Source organism: Nycticebus coucang, chromosome 1 (genome assembly GCF_027406575.1).
Source record: "Nycticebus coucang isolate mNycCou1 chromosome 1, mNycCou1.pri, whole genome shotgun sequence".
In the NCBI taxonomy this organism is placed as follows: domain Eukaryota; kingdom Metazoa; phylum Chordata; class Mammalia; order Primates; family Lorisidae; genus Nycticebus; species Nycticebus coucang.
The window spans coordinates 5,698,110-5,722,044 of NC_069780.1; the positions used below are offsets into that span (position 1 = coordinate 5,698,110).

The 23,935-nt window shown below is 45.7% G+C and overlaps 1 long non-coding RNA gene across 1 annotated transcript in view; it reads right to left on the bottom strand.

The window, feature by feature from the left end:
* Positions 1–22,650, bottom strand: part of LOC128581160 (uncharacterized) — a 66,273-nt gene extending 43,623 nt beyond the window's left edge. The window contains exon 1 of the long non-coding RNA XR_008378777.1: positions 22,333–22,650. This is a non-coding gene — a long non-coding RNA (uncharacterized LOC128581160). The remainder of the gene's footprint in view (positions 1–22,332) is intronic.
* Between the last annotated feature and the right edge of the window lie 1,285 nt (positions 22,651–23,935).

Genomic DNA, 23,935 nt, shown 5'->3' on the forward strand with positions numbered 1-23,935 from the left:
AGTGGGAGGGCAAGAGGCAGGCATCTCCAGTCAGCCTGTAGATGACATCATTGCTGACATCATTCCAATGAATTCTGTTCAAGAAGTATCCTGATGTTAAACTAGGGTGGCAAGATAAGTGAGTGGATGGATGGGTAGACACAAAGATATAAAAGATGGTCAGGTACCCACACTTGGGTCATGAAACTATGAGTTGGGGAACCTGAGTCTGATCTTACCTCCTATTAATTGTGATGTCTCAAGCATGAGTTTATTTAACCTCTCTAATTAAACATCCATATCTTTCTTTATCTACTCAACAAAAACAAAAGCATCCACTCATCCTATCTCAATAAAAGCATCCATACTATCCTATCTCTATTGACTGTGTCAATAATTATGGCAGACATACTTATTGGTGCCCCCCATAATTCCTGCCTCCTAATATCTATGCCTTTGTTTAATCTCCTCTCTTTCAGTACAAGCACAACATGTGATTTGCTTCTAACCAGTAGAGTATGGTAAAAGTTCCAGGAGGTCACTCCTGTGATTACACTATATTCTAGAAGGAACCACTTTGCTGACTTGATGAAGTCAAAGGCCATGTTGGGAAAGCCCACATGCAAGGTTTTGTGGGCAGCCTCCAAGAGCTTCTGGTGGCTGAGAAGCTGAAAACCCAGCAGCTGAGGACTCAACCAGAAACAAGGCCTCAGTCCTCCAGCCCCAAGGAAATCAAGTCTGCCAATAAACTGAAGGAGCTTGAAAGCAGATCCTTTCTCAGTCTGTCCACCACGTAGAAATACAGCCATGCTGAGACCTTCATCACAGCTCAGGAGAGCTCCCCAGAGCAGAGGACCCAGTTGTTTCCAGATTCCTGACCCACAGAAACTGTGAGGGAATAAATATGTGTTGTTGTAAACTGTTGAGTCTGTAGCAATTTGTTATGTGGTAATAGAAAACATTAATAATACAATAATTAAGTTAAGGTATGTCAAAGCATTTTACAAACTAAAAATGCTAGCTGCATATTAGATATTAGCCTAAAAGTATATCAAAACTTCCTGGAGACATTACAAGATACAAAATCAAAGAAAGTCAATTCTATGCTGTGGGGAGTCCACAAGTCATTTTTTAACTGCCCCCATACAAACTGCCTCAATTTTCCTTAAAATTATAGCATCTGCTGTTTCGTTCTGACCTTGAAGTTCTGACACTGGTTGCTTTTCGTATGTAGTAGGCATAGCTTCTGTGCTACTGTCAAAACAGAATCTGGAGCTTAACTGCTCCTCCTTAGAGAACTATGAAAAGCCCAGGCTGTTTTAACTATGGATCCAATTTAATAGGTATGCTTCAGCCCACATTTCAAAGAAATTGCCACTTTTATCATTTTTACAGTTACCCTACATGTCGCCAGGACTGTTATGAACACCAGTAAGTGCTTGTACTGTGTCTACGTTTTTCATCTGGAGACTTTTAAATGGACGTTAGTGGAACACTGTCCATGTCAGTACGCCAAATTTTATCTTGATTACAAGGGTATAAATAATATGCCCTCCATTTCTGTCACCAATAACACTATTTCTTGACGTCAGTGGCAAATCTCCTTCCAAGCTTTGCTGCCCTGGGATAGGGCAACATAGACCTTTTTCCTTCATCATTGCAAATCTACAGCGTAATGACTACAATAAGGACCAGGAACTGAACACCTTCCAAATGCCAGACTCTTTACAGACATCTTGTCTAATTCCAAAAACAACCATACACAGTACATATCTGGATACTCACATTTAGGGACAACAGCTTTCTTACCCATGGTCACACATCTCTAAGTCACTCTACCAAGATTTTAAATCAGGCAGGTTCAATTCCAAAGCCCACCACCTTCTTTTACACCCTACCAGCCCCTCTAACAAATGAAAATTGTGAACACATCTTAGCACCAATTTAAGAATATTTCCAATCTTCTTCCATTCATTAACATTCATTCGATGTTCCAACCCTTTACAGAAACAAAGCGGTGCCCATCTCCCTAAAAGAAAGAGGGAAGGATCTTATATTAGTTAGGATTATATTTGGCTGTGGATGATAAAAAGTATAAAATTATGTTGGCTTAAACAAGATGTGAGTTTATTTCTCTTTCATGTAGGCATGGCATGGATTTGGAGATGATTAAATCCAGACCCCAGTCCTCAGGAAATGAACAATTTAAAGGAAAAAATAAACAACTGCTGAAAATGTGGAACAGGATGAGTACTTTGCTATAATAAGAGTGGAGTAAAAGTTCCGCAGAGCACAGAAGTTGGTTCTAACTGGTAGAATCCAAAAAAAGTCTTCTGAGGAAGCAGCACTGAATTAAGCTATGAAGGTGAGTAAAATTTCAATAGACAGCAAGTGAGTTGAGGGGGTCAGAGGTTATGTGAAAAATGCTAGGGGAATGAAAGGATATTCCATGCTAAATAAATAACCTGAACAAAAGAAAAGACATAATAGTGCCGGTCCATTTCCCACTTACAGAAAGGAAAATGTTGACTGGGAAGAGCCTCCTTTGTTGTTCCCCCAGTATCTGTTCTTTCCTTGCACAGTATGATTTCTAGCTAACTACATGGCCATTCAAAATAAAGACTACATTTCCCAGACTCCCTTGCAGCGAGGCAGGACACATGACTAAATTCTGCATAACAGGATGTGAGCAGTTGTGTCATGGGGCAGTTACTGAGAACCATTCCTGAGAAACCAGCTAGCACTCCCCTTGGCCACCTCCTCCCTTTTCCTCCTCCCTGCTTGATAGGATGAGGATGGTGTGGCCAAAGCGTGAGCAGCCATCTTGGAACTTGAGATGACTTTGGGCACAGAGGTTCCAACACTCTATAATTTCCATACTACCTTCCCATAGGTCTAGATTGGCTTTTCAATTGGGATTGGGGGCTGGGGTGGGACTTCTCCTTCCTTCTACCCTCTGAAGACCCCAGACATGTAGCAATGTGACAAGATATACTATGGCTGAGCTCTGGACAACACGCTCTCCACCTTAAAGGGAACCCAAAACAGCAAGAAATCCAGTGTACCCCACAAAACGTTTTAATAATTTTAAAGAACTCAGTAAAAAGTAAGGTTTTTGATTTTAGTCTTTGATTCCAGAGAAAGACTAAAGTCTAGATTGGCTTTTCAGCTGGGATTGAGGGCTGGGGTAGGAATACTATGCCTACCCCTTGAGATGAACAATATGAATGTGGCCGTCCTGAAGACAAAGCTTTAACAATGCTGGAAATAGACACAGGCTACCAAACAGACATCAGTTCTAGGTTAACCCAGCTCTGTTGTCCTGTTTCTTGAATACATAAATGGAGTAGAGACCTGCTCACAGTAGTATTACTTTAAATTCCCTTTCCCTTCATATCTACTTACCTCCCAACAGTTCTGCCCTTCCTCCATCTCCAAATTTTTCTGAAAATTTCCACTCAAAACTTCCCCACAGTAAATGTCACTCTCAAGCCATTTCTCCTTCCTTCTACCCTCTGAAGACCCCAGACATGTAGCAATGTGGCAAGATATACCATGGCTGAGCTCTGGACAACAGGCTCTCTACCTTAGAAGGAACGCAAAGCAGCAATCCAGTTTACCCCACAAAATATTATAATAATTTTAAAAAACTCAATAAAAAGTAAGGTTTTTTATTTTAGTCTTTGATTCCAGAGAAATGGAAATAAACGGATATCTAAAGATATATACAAAAGGAGATTTATTATAGGAATTGGCTCTCACTGTTACGAAGGCTTGAAAGTTCCCCAGGAAAGCCAGTGGTGTCACTTAGTCTAACTTCCAAGGCTTGACAATGGAAGGGCCAATGGCATAAGTCCCAATATGAGTCCAAAAGCCTGAGAACCAGGAGTGCTAATGTCCAAGGGCAGGGGAAGATGGATATCTCAGCTCACACAGAAGAAAGTGAAGTCTTTCCTCCTTTGCGTCTGTGCTCGACACAGGCCCTCAGTGGACTGGACGACACCTGACCACTGGTAAGGGTGGTCGTCTATTCCACCTACTGATTCAAATACTGTCTTCTGAAACACCCTCACAGATCCACCTAGAAATAATGCTTTACCCGCCACCTGGGCATCCCTTAATCTAGTCAAGTTGACACACAAATCATCATAGAAGGCAACAGAGAAACCTTTAAAGAAACAGAAAATACATGCATTGGAAAATATTGCTTGCTCACCCGAAGGCCATTTCCCTTTTTTCCTTATTAACAACACTTACTTTGTCCTGATTTGAGGAAGCAACATGCTAAAGGAAGCTGTCCAGAGTGCAGCATTCAAGGATGAAACATAATTAGCCAAGCCAATCACACTAATCCGATTGCCTCTACCAATGACTGGTGTGGAGGTGGGTATATGTCCCACTTACAACCAAATGGTCTTGAGGGGGCTTTACTAGGGGCTTAGAGTGCTTTTTTACATGATTAAAAAAAAGCATAAGGAAAACAACATCCTTCATGTTTGAATTCAGTTGTGTGAGGACATGATGCTTGTAGCTATGGCAACCACTTTGTAACCATGAGATAAAAGCCAGAAGAATCACAGAGAGGCTGAGCCACAGCCCAGATATCCCCTGTACCACTCAATTAACAAACCTCAGAACCACTTATTTCCAGATTTATGTTATGTAAATAATAAACTCTTATTTTTTTTTAAGCTCTATAAATAATGCTCATTTCTTAGAGCAAAGAGCATCCTAATGGATAAAACATTCACAAATGACATCTATCCCTTCCCCTTTACTCAGTTGTTCAAGGTTACTGAAATTACTATAAATAAAATTATTGAATATATTATAAATAAACTCTGCACTCTTATTTGGGTATTAATCACAAATTAAACAACATAAATGAGAACATTTGATAGACATAATTAGAGTTCATGGGAATAGGAAGCAAAATTTCTACAAAGGTCATCACAGCCAGTCATTTACAATGGCTAAGGCCACTTATATTTTCTTATTTGAGTGGCAAACCCCATTAAACTGTCCTGCCAAAGAGGCTGACAGCTGTGTGGCACACCCCATGCATGAGCCACACTCCAGTCCTTTGCCTCAGAGTGGATTTGGAGAGACCCAAAGCCTCTTAACAGCCCAAACATCCGAGAGGTCCAAGTGGACAGACTGCACAGAGAGCAGACGGTGTTTGTAAGACCCTCGTAAAAATGAGGAAGTCACCACAATGAGTCTGAACCGCCTTTCTGAGCTACTGTAGAGTACATCTGAACTCCTGGGACACAGGACATGTTCACACACAGCCTCTTCATAGCTATTTTTTATTATCGGTGCAACTGGGACACCATGTACCCAACTGTGTAATGAACCCGTCCAAACGTGCAATGCGTTTATTTTTAAATGCCACTTGTAGATTACTTCTCTCAGGCCTGCAAAGGACATAATGAGATAATGTGGTGGAAAGCATTTCATAAGCTGTGAAGTACTATAAAATGTTGCTATTTTTATTACAACTTTAGATTTTTTTTTTCATCTTAAAATGTTAAAGTAAGCAAGAGCTTTATGAAAAGCTGCAATTAAGTTATTGGGACACATACTCAGAGGTGCCTCTGTGCTGATGGCTTTACCATTTTTACAGGCTGAAATTCTGTCCAAGAAATAGTAAGAGTTCAGAAACCCTGCTTTCTTCAGTTTTTTAAAAGAATTAAGTATGACATGTACACTTCCAATCATGGGCAATTAAAACAGGATAAGCCCTTGGATCACCTGTGAGGTGAATGTCACATGTGACCCCTGCCTTCTGATCTCACTGTTCCCGAGGTCAAACACGGTGAGCCCCAGTTCCCGCCCTGCAGGTGTCCAGTAGATATTGTGGGATTGAACTGAGTTCCTGAGAGAATATGTAACTCTGCCATGCTGAGTCCATTACATGCTCCTGCGGTGTTGGCATTACTGGGAGTGAGTTAGAAGTGCAGAATCTCAGCCCTACCCTAGGCCACCAAGTCAGACTCTGAATTTTCCACAAGACCCCCAGATGCTGGTGTTCACCTTAGAGTGTGTGAACGGTGCTGTGTTCACGTCCCTGTCAGTCTTCCCCAGGGTCACTCGAGATGGTTCCTAGGCATGCCTCCCTGCATGACTCTGCCCGACAACATGAAACAGGCTCTCCAGGCTGGTGTGTGCCAGGCAGGCCCGAAGTACTGGGAAGTCGGCGCCTTCACCAGGACACTGAGTTGACATCTGAGCATCACAGTTTCTTGGCTTTCAATTGGAGACGTCTGCGTCCCACCCAGTCTTCCCTAGGGTTCCTGGGGGCTCCACATGCCCCCGCTGCTAACCCGCTACTGGCTTCCCATCTTCCTGTCTCACCCCCCTATCCCCTCAACACTGCTTCTAGAAACCACTTCCCAAAGAAACTGCTCTTACTATGATGCTTGTCTCAGGATCTGCTTTTGGAAGAGCTCAAACTAAGACAAGTTACCTTCTACTTCTGACAGTCTATGCAGGGGTCCAGCCTGGAGAGCCTGTTTCATGCCCACGGGCCTCATGAGGCGGTGTGATTGTATTTGTTCCCATTTTGTTTTTTTACTTCAAAATAAGATATGTGCAGTGTGCACAGGAATTTGTTCATAGTTTGTTTTTTTTTAAACTATAGTCCCGCCCTCCAATGGTCTGAGGGACAGTGAACTGGCCTCCTGTTTAAAAATTTTGAGGACCTCTGGTCTGTGCCCAATTCCAGCCCCTACATTAGTCTGCTTGAGCTGCCATGATAAATGTATTTTCTCACCATTCTGGAGGCTGGAAGCCCAAGATCATTATGGCAGTGTGCTCGGCCTCTGGGGAGACCATCCCTGCCCACAGATGGCCGCCTCTGTGTCCTCACGTGGCACGGAGAATGCACAGCACAGCCCCTTCTCTTTTTTCTTATAAGGTGAGAGACCTAATGGATTGGGGTCTCGTGCTTATGACCTTAATTAAGCTTACATGCCTCCTACAGGTCCTGTTTCCAAATAGTCACATTGAGGCTTCAACATGTGCATTTGCAGGGGGATGTAACTCAGTCTGTAGCAGTCATTATTTTAGAAGATGAAGAATGTGAAGCCTCGTGATATGTGTACAGCAGGTCAATAAGCTCATGCGCATCAGCGCAAAGAGGAATTCAGCCACCTGACTTCTAACTCGGGTTCCACCATTAAGCTCCTGGCCTCTGCTCACTTGAAGCATCTCCATATCAGAATGCTAGAAGTGGTGATTACTGAGGCACTGCAAGGCTGAGCTCAGGAGGGAAGAACAGAGCCAGGTCTCCTGACTCCAGGTCCAGGGTTCCTTTGACACAACAAACCACATCTCCTAACTGTGTTAGGAGCTCGAAGAGCAATGACAAAACCCAGCAAATTATAACATTAAACTAAAAAAAAGTATCTCATTCTTTTGTTTCTCAAACCTAAATCACTTTGATTACAACCAGCTCATGACAATTCACTCTAATGAAAGAGCATTGGCATAAATAATTCAGAAACTCACTAATAATCAGCCCAGCTGTAAGATATTCCTGCCAAGGGAAATGTCCCAAGAGGCCCGGGCCGGGTAGGTGGCAGCCTGGCTCCCAGTGCCTGCAGCATAGAAAACAGCCTGCTGCCGCCTCAGGGCACTGGTTCAGGAAAGTGCAGCTGGTTCCGGGCCCTCTAGTGGTAGGGAGAGAGCACACCTAGGACATGGGGCCAGGAGGCCACCAGGGCAACAGCGTGTCTCGCAAGGCTGGCACAGTACTCTGCATGCTCCTTCTCCAAATCCCGCCAGCGCCTGTTGCAGGGGCTTGGTGAGCAGCCCCTCACTTCACAGTGCCTCTCCTGGCCTTGTGCTGCTGCAGGGACCTGATGGTCGCAGCAAGAGGCTCCAGCTCACCAGTGGACTGGAGTGGCTGCTTCAGTACTCCCAAAGGAAAGTGAGCAGAGGTGTTCCAGAATCACGCGGTGAGCGGCCCCACACACCTCCGCTCCCTCTCCAGGCGGGGGCTCAGGTTTCTCCCTGCCATGAGTGTGGTAGGATGGGAACAGTGGCCCAAATGGATCTGCCTGATTTATCTTCATTACTGGAGCCACATGTCTTTGTTTTGGACCCTGTTCTGAGGTGGAGTCCAGTTAAGACCATTGCTACCTTCCCTTATAAAAGGACGAGGACCTTTTCTACCAGCACAGTCTTTGTGGTATGGCACCAAACCCACATTCCCAGTGGGCACTAGCCATGGGGATGTAATCAGGCATCAGTCAGGGTGGGAAGCTGTGGCCTTCAGGAAACATGTGGCATTCCTGGTCCTTACGTGAGACCTTTTGACTGAATCCAAGTTATATATAACAAATCCTTTCACTAAAACAGGCACAGGAGAGAAAGATGAAGATTTTCTTGCCTCCTTTGATACTTAAGAAAGAATAATCTTGGAATCAGAAGGCTGCAGGTTCCCATAAACCACCACAAATTTGCACATGTGACCTTGAGACTATACCTCAAGATTCATGAGAAAAAGTAAGAAAGGACTGCAGCACCCAAACCATCCCTGGGTCATTAGTGCCCCATGTGCGGTGTGACTCAACACCCTGACCCAGACTAGAAGAAACAGCCTATTGTCTGACTCTGTGTAAAAGTGAAACAATAGCAATGATTCCGTCATTATTGAAGCATTAAAGTTTCCAGTCATGCAACCTAATGGCACTTTCTGTCACTTCCCCCACAGATAGACCTTAACCTCTGTCCGCTGCTTCTCTGTCACTGCCAAGTCACGTGAGGTATCTCTGATTACACGAACGGCTAGGAGTGGGAGGGAATTAACCCCAGGAAGCAGCCCTTGGTCCGTGGGGCCCGAGAGGTGCATTTAACATAGCTCCTTAAAGGTGCTGGAAGGATCGAGCCCCCGTGTCCCACACTGGGAAGGACGATGTTCCCTCGGCCTGGCTCCCGCCCCTGCCCATTGCTCACACCCCATAGAAACATCCTGGTCTTGTCCCAGGCGCTGCTTCTGGGAGAGCCCAAGCCAATGGAGTTGATGCCAAAAGTGGCCCCACCAAGCAGCCCCAGGATGGGAGTCTGGGGCTAGAAGGCTCACGGTCAGAGATAAGTAGGGAGGGGGAGGCCTCACACTTTCCAAGACGTCCCTGCAGTGGACCGAGGTGAGGAGCGAATGAACGGCAGACAAAGCACTGTGTCTGCGCCAGCAGAGACATTTGAATGGTGTGGGGGTAATAACTATAATGACTGGGGAGCTGTCTTGTTTCATTGCTTAGACCTAAAAGCTTTGGCAAAGGAAATGATTCTCTCAGGTTAGCTACCTGGGAATTCAAGGCAAACTGTGAAAGTCAGAATGTCTCCACTGCAAAATTTAAAGAAACTCTTGAATCCCTGAAATCTGTGCTGGAAATAGGTATAGGCTTTACCTGCAAGGGAGCAGAGCACAGAGGAAACTAAACACAGAGCCTCAATGCTTCTCTGTGCTAGAAACAGGTACCGGCTTTACCTGCAAGGGAAGCAGAGTGCAGAGGAAACTAAACAACACAGAGCCTCACGCGTCTTACACCAAAGTCAGAGCCCTGCTATGGAGAGGGTGGCACCTTGGGACATGGGAGACCCATGCTAGGACATGGCAGGAGGCCAGAGCAGAAGGATCTGTGGACCCCTTCCTGCTCCTGAGGACACAGAAGTCCACCCCAGAGCACTCAGAAATAGCTTGGGAACACTGACTTTGGCCATAAAGTCAGGGGCAGCTCCTATCATACAGTTTGAGTTATATTTAGTAAATACATCATTATCTTCATCGTATCCATAAAAACATATCCTTAGGTCTCATTATATATATAATATCCAAACTATGTATATATTTTCATTTTTAAAGCACTTAATGAAAGAAAAGGAGAAGAACTGGAAAAGGGGGTGACTTGAGATATTGGAAACAGCAAGGACTTTAGTGATGTACAGATAAGGGTTCAAATACCAGCTGTCTTGCTTTCTGACTCAGCCCTGAGCACGTCGGTTTCCTTATCAGTAAAGTGCAGGCAATCTCCTTGTGATTAGGACACTAAAGTCACAAAGCATGTAGAGGTCCTAGCACATAGGAGGCATTCAATACATGGCATCTGTGTTCATTTACATTATTATTAATATTGTCACTATTATTTTCACTATGAAAACAACTGACCATGCCTCTCAGCATAAAATGTAAATGAGCAATGGCAATTACCAATATCAGGTATGTTTGGTATAAACCAGGAAAATAATTCAATTTACGTGGTATAGATGGGAATTTCTGTATTTTGAGGATAAAATAAACCAAACTTCTTATTGTTGTAATAATACAGCAGTTCCAACTTGGTCCATTTACATATAACACGTGAGTCCGTTAAACTCATTCTCTAATAACAAAGGTAGTACGGAGAAATCATATAGGAAACCTCTGAAGGTTTGGCTTAAATATTTGTGGCACTAAACTGCTGAAGAATTTAGACTCTTACCAGCTTTCAATAATTACTATCAAGGTTTCCAGGCTTCAGAATTTGCAGGGGTATTATTTTACTCTTAAGGTTTAATTCTATAGCATAATGTGAAGCAGAGATTTGGCTTCTGTTCAGGAAATCTGATACTGTAGGCAGCTGAACAGGCCAAAAATATCCACTTCTGTCATAGGTAACCCTGTGGCAGCAGACTTTGAATTGGCTAATTCATGCTAAATTTTTCTGGGCAACAATCATGCCCAGGAACATGGCTGAAAAGAAAGCTCAGAGTGGCCAGGTACAGGTTGTGGGAGAAGGTCCAGGTACAGGTTTTGGGAGATGGTTTAGGTACAGGTTGTGGGAGACGGTTGCATAAAACCGTGGGTTCTGCAGCAGTGGCATAAAGCCATCCAGAAGTCCATCCCAAGACAGACCCACAGGGGACTGAATCAATACTTGCTGGTATACAGGCTCCCCTCAGAGAAGCCATTTGTAGAGCATTTCCATGGGGATTCATCTCTACTGGGAAAAGTCCTACCAGACAAAAGGTACAATTCAACTGACAAGTCACTTAAACGAATGAGTTTTGAGTATTTAAAAATCATCTTAAATGAATATTTTCAGTTCAAAGCACAAGTTCTTTAAAAAGCAATACCAGTAGATTAAATAAGTATGACAGAATAGATGATTAAAAAATATAAAGCCTTCCTCTTCTTTGTATGGAAAATACAGCGCCATTCATCTGTTCATTGTTTCATTCAGTGCGTTTACGGAGGATGTTATGTACCAGCATGAGGGATGTGAGGGCAAGTGAGATGTACACCTTACACTTCTGGAACCCCACAGTCTGACTCTGCCTAAAAGCAAACTGATAAACCAAATATTGTAAAACTACCTATGCATGTGAGCAGAATGCAAGACAAGGGGGAAAGAGAGAATGGAGAGAGCGAGAGAGAGAGCAAATCTGTCAAACTGAAGTGTTTTCTGAAAGGAAAAAATCAGATGTTTCTGATGTGCAACATGAGGCTTTGATACATGTGTGCACTGTGGAATGGCTAAGCCACCTCATCAACTGTCAGTGGCACCTCGTCACCCTTGTCAGTGCCACTTTTAGTTACCTTGGCCTTCTTACTAATTCATGAATACAGCATATATACTCCCACTTGATTTTTTAGAGGGGAGAGGGTAGGCAGGGTCTCCCTCTATTGCCCAGGATACAGTGTAGTGGTACAATAATAGCTCACTCTAACCTCAAACCACTCGGCCCAAGTGACCTCCCAGATCAGTCTCCCCAGTAGCTAGGACTACACATACCTGGTTAATTTTTCTATTTTGTGTAGAGATGGGGGTTCTTACTATGTTGCCCAGGTGGATCTTAAATTCCTAGCCTTAGGTGATCCTCCCCTCTTGGCCTCTGACAAGGGTGGCAACTGTCACCTCGTCACCCTTGTCAGTGCCACTTTGGCACCAGGTCACCACGTGACACACCTTTTGGGGGCAGGACACAATTATAAGAGGGACTTTACCTAACAAATGCAATCAATGTAACCTGGTTCTTTGTACCCTCAATGACTCCCCAACAGTAAAAAAAAAAAAAATCCACTCTAGTAATTTTCAAATATACAACATATTGTTATCCGTTATAGTACAAGAGACATCCAAAGTTGATTCCCCCTATCCAAATGAGGAGAACCAACATTTCCCCCACCCCCCCCAGTAACCGCCATTCTATCCACGTTTTTAGATCTCACATGCAAGTGAGCTCGTGCGGGTTGTCCTGCTGCACCTGGCTTTTTTCACTTAATATAACACCCTCCCGGTTCAGCTGTGTTGTCAGTCTAACTGATTTTTATAAGCAAAAGATGGGAACAGTAAAAAGGACATGCACTGGCCATTCCCAAAAGGGCTTCTCAGAACACCTGAATCCTAATAGTCTTAAATAAAACCTCCAACTGTATTGGTTTATTAAGTTCAGAGCTGTGGCATGCTTATAGAGTTGTAAAAACATTTTTAAAATTATTTTGAGAGGCAAAAGGGTTGAGCAAGATATCCATGTACGATTCAAGAGCAAGTAAGAAATTTAAAAGCAGCTATTTCTATAGCTGCCATATTATCTAATTTGCATATTCTGACTTATTAGCTGAACCAGGAAAGAATATTTGACCAAATTCCCCAGTCAGGTTCTGCCTCCAAGAATTTTGAATGGGGACCCAGCAATTACAGTTAACTGGTGTTTGTACTCTAGGGACATTTTCCACAATGTGGGAGGAGAAGCAAAATAAGCCAGTCAGCTTAGAGAGAACAGCATGGCCAGGCTGGTAGGCCCCCAACAGGAGAAAGTGACCTCCTTTGTTCCTGGCAGGTTTCAAAGCCCTGCTTCTGGTCCCACCTGACACACCCCAGCACTATCTCCCTGTGCGGTTACAGACCCCCTGCACTATCTCCGTGTGTGGTTATAGACAGCCTGCACTACCTGCCTATACAGTTACAGACCCCCAGCACTATCTCCCTGTGCGGTTACAGACCCCCTGCACTATCTCCCTGTGCGATTACAGACCCCCTGCACTATCTCCCTGTGTGATTACAGACCCCCTGCACTATCTCCCTGTGTGGTTATAGGCAGCCTGCACTACCTGCCTATGCAGTTACAGACCCCCTGCACTATCTCCCTGTGCGGTTACAGACCCCTGTACCATCTCCCTGTGTGCTTACAGACCCCCTGTACTATCTCCCTGTGCAGTTACAGACAGCCTGCACTATCTCCCTGTGCAGTTACAGACAGCCTGCACTATCTCCCTGTGCAGTTACAGACAGCCTGCACTATCTCCCTGTGCAGTTACACACTACCCTGCACTATCTCCCTGTGCGGTTACAGACCCCCTGCACTATCTCCCTGTGCGATTACAGACCCCCTGCACTATCTCCCTGTGTGATTACAGACCCCCTGCACTATCTCCCTGTGTGGTTATAGGCAGCCTGCACTACCTGCCTATGCAGTTACAGACCCCCTGCACTATCTCCCGTGCGGTTTCAGACCCCCTGCACTATCTCCCTGTGCGGTTACAGACCCCTGTACCATCTCCCTGTGTGCTTACAGACCCCCTGTACTATCTCCCTGTGCAGTTACAGACAGCCTGCACTATCTCCCTGTGCAGTTACAGACAGCCTGCACTATCTCCCTGTGCAGTTACAGACAGCCTGCACTATCCCTGTGCAGTTACAGACAGCCTGCACTATCTCCCTGTGCAGTTACACACTACCCTGCACTATCTCCCTGTGCGGTTACAGACCCCCTGCACTATCTCCCTGTGCGGTTACAGACCCCCTGCACTATCTCCCTGTGCGGTTACAGACCCCCTGCACTATCTCCCTGTGCAGTTACAGACCCCCTGCACTATCTCCCTGTGCAGTTACAGACAGCCTGCACTATCTCCCTGTGCAGTTACACACTACCCTGCACTATCTCCCTGTGCGGTTACAGACCCCCTGTACTATCTCCCTGTGTGGTTACAGACCCCCTGTACTATCTCCCTGTGTGGTTACAGACCCCCTGTACTATCTCCCTGTGCAGTTACAGACAGCCTGCACTATCTCCCTGTGCAGTTACACACTACCCTGCACTATCTCCCTGTGCGGTTACAGACCCCCTGTACTATCTCTCTGTGTGGTTACAGACCCCCTGTACTATCTCCCTGTATGGTTACAGACTCCCTGCACTATCTCCCTGTGCAGTTACACACTACCCTGCACTATCTCCCTGTGCAGTTACAGACCTCCTGCACTATCTCCCTGTGCGGTTATAGACAGCCTGCACTATCTCCCTGTGTGATTACAGACCCCCTGCACTATCTCCCTGTGCAGTTACACAGTACCCTGCACTATCTCCCTGTGCAGTTACAGACCCCCTGCACTATCTCCCTGTGCGGTTATAGACAGCCTGCACTATCTCCCTGTGTGATTACAGATCCCCTGCACTATCTCCCTGTGCAGTTACACAGTACCCTGCACTATCTCCCTGTGCAGTTACAGACCCCCTGCACTATCTCCCTGTGCGGTTAAAGACAGCCTGCACTATCTCCCTGTGTGATTACAGACCCCCTGCACTATCTCCCTGTGCAGTTACACAGTACCCTGCACTATCTCCCTGTGCAGTTACAGACCCCCTGCACTATCTCCCTGTGCGGTTATAGACAGCCTGCACTATCTCCCTGTGTGATTACAGACCCCCTGCACTATCTCCCTGTGCAGTTATAGACAGCCTGCACTATCTCCCTGTGCGGTTACACACTACCCTGCACTAGCTCCCTGTGCAGTTACATACCCCCTGCACTATCTCCCTGTGCGGTTACAGACCCCCTACACCATCTCCCTGTGTGGTTACAGACCCCCTGCACTATCTCCCTGTGCGGTTACAGACCCCCTACAACATCTCCCTGTGTGGTTACAGACCCCCTGCACTATCTCCCTATGCAATTACAGACCCCCTGCACTATCTCCCTATGTGGTTACAGACCCCCTGCACTATCTCCCTGTGCAATTATATACCCCCTGCACTATCTCCATGTGCAATTACGGACCCCCTGCACTATCTCCCTGTGCAATTATATACCCCCTGCACTATCTCCATGTGCAATTACGGACCCCCTGCACTATCTCCCTATGTGGTTACAGACCCCCTGCACTATCTCCCTGTGCAATTATATACCCTCTGCACTATCTCCATGTGCAATTACAGACCCCCTGCACTATCTCCCTATGTGGTTACAGACCCCGTGCACTACCTCCCTGTGCAATTATAGACAGCCGGCACTATCTCCCTGTGCAGTTACACACTACCCTGCACTATCTCCCTGTGCGGTTACAGACCCCCTGCACTATCTTCCTGTGCGGTTACAGACCCCCTACACCATCTCCCTGTGTGGTTATAGACCCCCTGCACTATCTCCCTGTGTGGTTACAGACCCCCTGCACTATCTCCCTGTGCAGTTACACACTACCCTGCACTATCTCCCTGCACGGTTACAGACCCCTGCACTATCTCCCTGTGCAGTTACAGACCCCTTACACTATCTCCCTGTGTGGTTATAGACAACCTGCACTATCTCCCTGTGCAGTTACACACTACCCTGCACTATCTCCCTGTGCGGTTACAGACCCCCTGCACTATCTCCCTGTGCGGTTATAGACAGCCTGCACTATCTCCCTATGTGGTTACAGACCCCCTGCACTATCTCCCTGTGCGGTTATAGACAGCCTGCACTATCTCCCTATGTGGTTACAGACCCCCTGCACTATGTCCCTATGCCGTTATAGACAGCCTGCATTATCTGCCTGTGTGATTACAGACCTTCTGCACTATCTCCCTGTGTGGTTATAGACAGCCTGCACTATCTCCCTATGTGGTTATAGACCCCCTGCACTATCTCCCTGTGCAATTACAGACCCCCCGCACTATCTCCCTGTGTGGTTACAGACCCCCTACACCATCTCCCTGTGTGGTTACAGACAGCCTGCACTATCTCCCTATGCAATTACAGACCCTCTGCACTGTCTCCCTGTGCAGTTATAGACAGCCTGCACTATCTCCCTGTGTGGTTATAGACAGCCTGCACTATCTCCCTATGCAATTACAGACCCTCTGCACTATCTCCCTGTGCAGTTACAGACCCCCTGTGCTATCTCCCTGTGCAGTTACAGAGCCCCTATGCCCATGCAATGATTTCCTCCTTTTGTCTTAGACCAGGGTAGATGATTTGTAATAAATAATCCCTGACTATACCACATTCCTCCAGCAAGACTGTTCCTCGGCCCTCAAAATGCCCCCAAATTTCTAAAAAGTGCAAGTTTACTGTATCCTTTTAGAGGCCCAACCCCCCAGCCCACCCTACGCCCAACTCAGGTTCTTTGCACTCAATAACATCTTCTCCAGCCCCTGCACTCAATAGGCCTCAGTCAATATTTCTGAGGCTGGAAAGAACGTTTTCATTCTTTTCCCTACAGTATCTCCTGCGATGTGAAAAGTCCTTGAAATCCAGGACTTACAGCACAATGTAATCCGACTAGCCCCCATTTCAAGTGTTCAGTCATGACCATCTGGTTAGAAGGTACCGTGTTGGCCAGGGCAGCTCTGGAGTTTGAACCCAAGCTCTGTAACGTACATTTTCATCGTGTGATGCTGGCAGATCACTTAGTACCTAGGCCTCGAGAAGCTGTCAGCATGCTGCCTAGCACTTAGAAATCCCTTAATAAATATGAACCACTAATTTTGTCACAAAATACAGGGTGAGCAGAAGGAACAATGAGAGGCAGCTCATGCTTCAGTAAGTAAAATATATTTAGAACAACGCAACTGGTGAACAGATACCCAATTATGACTGTTAGAATTTCCATGTGGCTTAACCTGGATGGAAGTGGAAGACATTATTCTTAGTAAAGCATCACAAGAATGGAGAAGCATGAATCCTATGTACTCAATTTTGATATGAGGACAATTAATGACAATTAAGGTTATGGGGAGGGAGCAGAAAGAGGGATGGAGGGACGGGGGTGGGGCCTTGGTGTGTGTCACACTTTATGGGAGCAAGACATGATTGCAAGAGGGACTTTACCTAACAATTGCAATCAGTGTAACCTGGCTTATTGTACCCTCAATGAATCCCCAACAATAAAAAAAAAAAAAAAAAGAATTTCCATGTGGTTTGCTCTGCTGAAGAGCTGGTTTGGGATTCAAATCCTGATTCTACCACTTACCAGCTGTATAAAGATGGGAAATTGATTTAACCACTTCACACTTCAGTGCCTTCATCTGCAAAATGAAAATTGTAGTAGATCTACCTTATATGATTGACGTGAGGCTCAGATGAGTCTGTTAATGTAAAGCACTTAGAACAGGGGCCAGCCTAAGGATGAGCTGTAGCTACCATTATCGTTACCATCCTTGTGGTCATCATTCCTGCTGCTGTTCCCGTTACTCTGCCATCCCAGACAGCTAATGGCATTGTAATCACTGGGTCTCGTGTTCTCAGCTTTAACTAAATACAGACCGATTTTTTAGTTGACCCCAAATCAAACAACCTGTTCTGAATATAATCACAAGTTTTTCTATTCAAAATATGGAGCTAGCTATACAAGAGCAAAAGCATAATTACAACAGACTAGTTAGTAACATACACTTCACAGACATCACGATCCAGTTCACAATTGTAAATGCTAAGAAACAGAACTAAAGTTCTGGGGACTAGGCACATAAAATGAATGGCCAGACACTATCTACTGGCCTCCACCCTCTTCACCCCTTCCATGCTCTTCCTTAGATTGCAAGGGCTGGAATCCTGGAAGCCAAACATCACATCCTCAGTTGCCATGAGGATACGGGTATGGTTAGTTTATGAGACATACTTGTGCAAGACTCAGAAAGAAGAAAAGGGGTAGGATTGGTCTTCTTCCTCTGTTACTCTTAGATATGGGGGTTTTAGTAACAGCTACAGCTCCCATGTGCCCTTGAATCCACCCCCTCAGGACTGTGGAGGAGGCCCTGACCTGCAGGTGCTGTCATGATCTTGCTGGCTCCCTAATGGACATGGTTCTGACACCATCTTCACTTTTGTTCCATCAACCCGGTCCGTGATTTTTGTGGGCACCTTGTTCCCCTATTAAATCCTGCTCTGTTTGAAATACCTAGACTGAGTTCTGTTTTCCTGACTCACCCTGACTAATATTTCTGGCCCCCTTAATCTGACCTAGAGGTCTAGGTATACAGGTAGTAAAATGTCAGAAATTGACTTGAGAAATTCTAATTCATTGGCCAAATTTAATTTCAACAACAGTAACAGAATGAAAAGCTAAAGTCTCTGCCATTTCTAAGCAACAAAGAAAGTAACTCCATATAAACAGACCTCTCTTCCATGGCATCTCCACTGCCTCCAGTATCAACCTAACACCACATAACATAAAACCCCATACCCTCACCCTCAAGACAGCACCTAGCACATAACAGTGCAGTTGAGGAAGCCTGTGGTCCCTGGGGAGCTAGTGTGGGCCCCAGCACCAGCGCCATCCCTGTGGAGGGAGGCCACAGCCCACAACCACCCTGCTCAAAACCTTTCCTCCTGACCACAAAAGACACTAGCCATAAGTTAGTATGACATTTTCCATTTGGGGAACAGAGGCTGGTGCTGAAAGAATCTGTGGGTTCAAAATCAGACTGATTCTAAGGCAGGACACACTTGGTCCTACATGGAAATACACTCATGGCAAGTATAATTCCCAGCGCCATGCTGGAAGCCACACAGCCCGGGAAGATTTTGTTGCCATCTAATTTAGCAAACCTTTCCTAAAATGGCCCAAGGTTCCCACTCGCCTAGGGAAAAGCCCAGTGGTAGAGCCCCACTCTACCGAGCAGGACTGTTCAGAGATGCAGCTCCCGCCTCACTAGGTTCCTCTGCTAATGGGGGACAATGCAGATGGAGAGAGCAGCTGTGCTGAGAACAGACTCAGAGGCTTGGGCTCTGTGTTTCCACAGCAACGTCGCACCTGGGAAAGAGCAGCCTGTGACTGTGCCCAGCACATCTGTCCCCATGACAACAGAATCACAGCAACGTGGCCATGACTACTCCCTCCTCCTCCTCGGCAGTGACCACAGTGACAACGCCACACTCCTTCACTCCCAGGTGTACAAATGTCCAACTCTGAACTCCTTTTATGGATGTCTTGGGTCAAGTTCCCCAGATGAAGACTTTGAGACCCCTTAATCTGACCTAATAGTCTGAACTCCTTTGATGGATGTCTTTGTCAGGTTCCCCAGACAAAGACCTTGAGACCCCTAATAATCTGACCTAATAATCCCTTGCGTGCAAGGGATTTATTAAAGAGGTGAAGTAGGACAGGAAAGGAGAGAGCCAGGCACAGTGCTGCAGAGGGCAGCTCTAGCCTAATCCTATAGGGAAATCAGAGTACATGTTACACCATGGGATTGCTGGACCCATCTGTATGAGGTAAGAGCTTCCCCTAGGGACACTATTCCCACACACTTTCAGCTTTCGTCTTCTTTGGAAAATTGAGCTCCAGGAGCCACAGAACTCCAGAGAAAGGCTACAAATGACGTCTTTGGAAATCACAGCGAAAGCAGGTGGTAGACAAAAATGTGAAATGATCCCCAAGGGGACCTGGGCACGGCACCACCGTCACCTGGTTGGCGACACCTTCCTTTTCATACTTCTCAGACAGCGTCAGCCTAGATTTACCCAATCTGGGTTTTAAATATCAACATCAACTGGCCACCACTGCTCCCCAGCAATGTGCAGGGCACAGAGGAAGGAGTTATGGGCACGCGGATCCTGTGCCGGGCACTGGGGAGGGAGTTGTGGGCACGCAGATCCTGTGCAGGGCACTGGGGAGGGAGTTGTGGGCACGTGGATCCTGTGCCGGGCACTGGGGAGGGAGTTGTGGGCACATGGATGCTGTGCCGGGCACTGGGGAGGGACTTGTGGGCACGCAGATCCTGTGCAGGGCACTAGGGAGGGAGTTGTGGGCACGCGGATCCTGTGCCGGGCAATGGGGAGGGAGTTGTGGGCACGCGGATGCTGTGCCGGGCACTGGGGAGGGACTTGTGGGCACGCGGATGCTGTGCAGGGCACTGGGGAGGGAGTTGTGGGCACCCGGATTCTGTGCCGGGCACTGGGGAGGGAGTTGTGAGCACGCGGATCCTGTGCCAGGTAATGGGGAGGGAGTTGTGGGCACGCGGATCAAAGGGAGTGCCCTTTGTGTGCCGGGCAAAGGGAAGGGAGTTATGACGCACTGACAATAAGCTGAGACTTATGCCGCCTAGCAAGAGACCACGTTTTGGTGCAAGAAGCAGGAAATCAGAAGTTGCACAACTTTCTGGCCTGACCTCAATCATGGCCACTTGACAGGGACACTGAAAAGAGAAAAGAAGGTGCTGGAAGGGACTGCCCCTGAACCCTGCCACCCAGGACTTCACAATCCGAATTTGATCCTATCCTAATCCCCACTATCTGTGAGACCTTACACAAGTTAATATCTGTCTATACCCGATTTTCCTTTTGTGAAATGGAAATATTAAAAACCTACTCCAGGCTCGGCGCCTGTAACTCAAGTGGCTATGGTGCCAGCCACATACACCAGAGCTGGCGGGTTCGAATCCAGCCCAGGCCCACCAAACGACAATGACAACTATAACCAAAAAATAGCTGGGCATTGTGGCGGGCGCCTTTAATCCCACCTACTTGGGAGGCTGAGGCAAGAGAATCGCTTAAGCCCAAGAGTTTGAGGTTGCTGTGAGCTGTGATGCCATGGCACCCTACCGAGGGCAACATAGTAAGACTATGTCTCAAAAAAAACAAAAAAACCTACTCCAGTAGATCCAACCATCCATCTATCGATCTGTTAGGAAGCAGATAAAATGATACAGTAAATGTGAGAAAATATCAACAATTCCTGAGTCTGGGTGTCCAAGAGTTCTTTTTACTACTCTTGGAACGTTTCTATAAATTTGAAATTATATTGAAATAAAAAGTTACAAAAAAGAGAAAAACACAACTCATACACACAAGACTGTATCATCCTCTCAAACTGTTACATGGAGATAATAATGTCTGGCTCTGAAGTAGGTCAGGAGGAAATGACGACCATTTTGATAAAACTTAATAAAGGAAATGGATTCTTACTTTTTAAAAAAACCCACCCTAGACTGCCACTGTGGGAGGATGAGGTACACCTAATTTTCTCTATTCCTCCATTCAGTACAGCTAAAAATCCTGGAAATCGTGTCTAGAGCGCTCACCTCTAAAACCGAAATATGAAGACTAATCGGTGGACAAAAGGAAGCAGGCCAGCTTGGGACCTGAGTACTCGAGGAACAACACAGTGACGAGCTCCCTGGGTTTTCTCCTTGCTTCATCCATCCCAGAGTAGGAACCAAAGAAAGTGACAACCTGGAAACACCAGTGGGCACAGAAGAAACAGCAGCAACAGCAGAAGCCTGCTATCTGGGGCACCCAGGCAGGCTAGCAAGACAGAAAACTTCTAAATGGTACCTATTGGTCTCTAGCCAAATGCCACAAAAAACATTAGGCCCTACCACTACCCATGCCAACAAAGTTAAACTGGGTTTGCACTCATAATTTTAAAACTTCCAGAAAAGACCTCTCTAGGTGCTTTCACTGGAGAAATCTACCAAATGTTTAAAGGAAAACTAACACCATTTCCATATAATCTCTTACAGTACATGGAAGAAGAGGCCACACTTCCCAATTCCTTTAGGAAGCAAGTATTACACTGATACCAAAACCAGACCAAGGTAGCACCAAAAAAAGAAAACTAGACACCCATATTCCTCATGAATATAGACATAATTTTTAACAAAATATTAGCAAATTGAATTCAGCAATATATGAAAATATTTATAGACCATGCTAAGTGGATTTTCTTCATGCTACATGAGAAAGGTTCAATATTCAAAACTCAATCAATGTAATCCATCATATTATAATAAAGTAACAAGCTAAAGAAGAAACAATCACAGGACTGTATCAATTGATGCATAAAAATCATTTGACAAAATTCAACACCTTCTCATTATAAAAACTCTATGAAAAATATAAATGAGAGAGTGTCACAAGAAAAAAAATATATATATATATAAATAGAGGAGAAACTCCCCTCAACTTGATAAAGACCATCTACAAAAGACCCCACTGTTGACATTATATTTGATGGTGATAGACACAATACTTCACCAAAGATCAGGAACAAGGGGTATGTCGCTCACATTCAATCGAAGTGGAAGCTCCCACCAGTGCCAGAAAGCAAGAAAGAGAACTCCAAGGCATGTAGACAAAAAAGTGGAGATAAAACCGTTCCTACTTACAGATGATTTGCCTATGTAGAAAGTTCCAAGGAACCTAAAACAAAAACAAAAACCCAGAATAAGTTATTTCAATAAGATCACAGTGCAAACATAAAAAATCAACTGCACTTCTACATATCAGCAATGAACATGGAGACACCAAAATTTAAAACACAATACCACTTGCAGTCACTGAAAAAAATGAAATATTTAGGAATAAACTCAACAAAGCATGCTCAGAACTTCGTTCTGGACTGAATGTTTGTATCCCCTAAAATTTCTATGTTGAAGCCCTAACCCCCAATGTGATGATATTATGAGAAGGAGCCTTGGGGAGGTATTATATTTAGATTAGGTTATGAGGGTAGAGCCCTGGTGATGGAATTAGCACCTTTTTAGAGGAGGAAGATCCCTGAGCTCCTGATACCATCATGTGAGGTCACAACAGGAGGATGGGTGTCTACAAGCCAGGAAGAGGGCCTTCACCAGGAACCCAACTGACTAGCATCTTAATCTTGAACGTCTCAGCCAGCAGAAGTATGAAAAACAAATGTCTATTGTTAAGCCACCCAGTCCATGGTATTTGGTAATCCCAGCCAGAGCTGACCAGGACACACTTGCACACTAACAACGATGCAGCTGGTCTTGGCTTCCTTCCTTTGGAAACCCAAAAGCCTTGCGTATAGCATTCCTCAACAGTGGGAAATCTGACAACTGCTTACAGGGCAGATAAATGAGTGGAAGAGTACTGAGGGTCATGAGGCAGAAAGGGGCTGAGAGATCGGTGGAGGGCAGCAGGGAGAGGTAGATGCTGCCTCCTAGGAAGTCAAGAATACCTCAGTGGAAGTGTCCAACGGTCCATCACAAGGCCAGGGTCAGAACCCTGCTTCAGCAACAATAACAGAAAAAAGTCATGGGAAACCTTCCCTAACAAGACCAGATATCAGCCTACAGATGTACTATCCATGTCGAGCAAGAGAAGCAGGCCCCTGGCCCCTAACTGGAACTGCTGCCTGCTGTCAGGACAGAAAGACAATTTTCAAGCACCAGAGCACAGAATGCTTAACATAAGCATTGAGACGCACAGCCATCCCTTCCATCCTCTATTCCCTAGCAAACAGGAAAAGGGCTGCGGGTCAGCTGGAAGGGTCAGAGGACGCTGATCAGCAGCCAGAGGAAACCTGCCTGTTTCGACGTAATCTATAGAAACGCATTCCCAGAACGTCAGACAAAGGACACTAAGTGTCTGGGAACAGGAGGCTGATGAGGACTGGCTGCCCCTGAGTTCCTCTCTGCTTCAGCATCTGGGCGCCTCAACAGCACTCACCTCCCTGCAGATGAGCGGCAAGTGCCGATGGGGAGAAGGCAAAGGGGCCTCAACTCAAAAGCAAAGGGAGGCAGGAGAAGAGGAAGCCTGTTCCCTGGGGATAGGGAGAAAATTGTTCCTCCCTTCCCTCCTTCCTTTTCTTCCCTTCCTCCCTCCCTCTCTCCCTTTTAAATGAAAAGTTTCAAGCTCTTTGTGAATGTGAACTCAATCCTTGCAACATCCATATGATGTATTTCAAATTTCCGTGTTATAGATGAGGAAAGTGAGGCATAAAAAAATTCTCATAGCTTCACATGG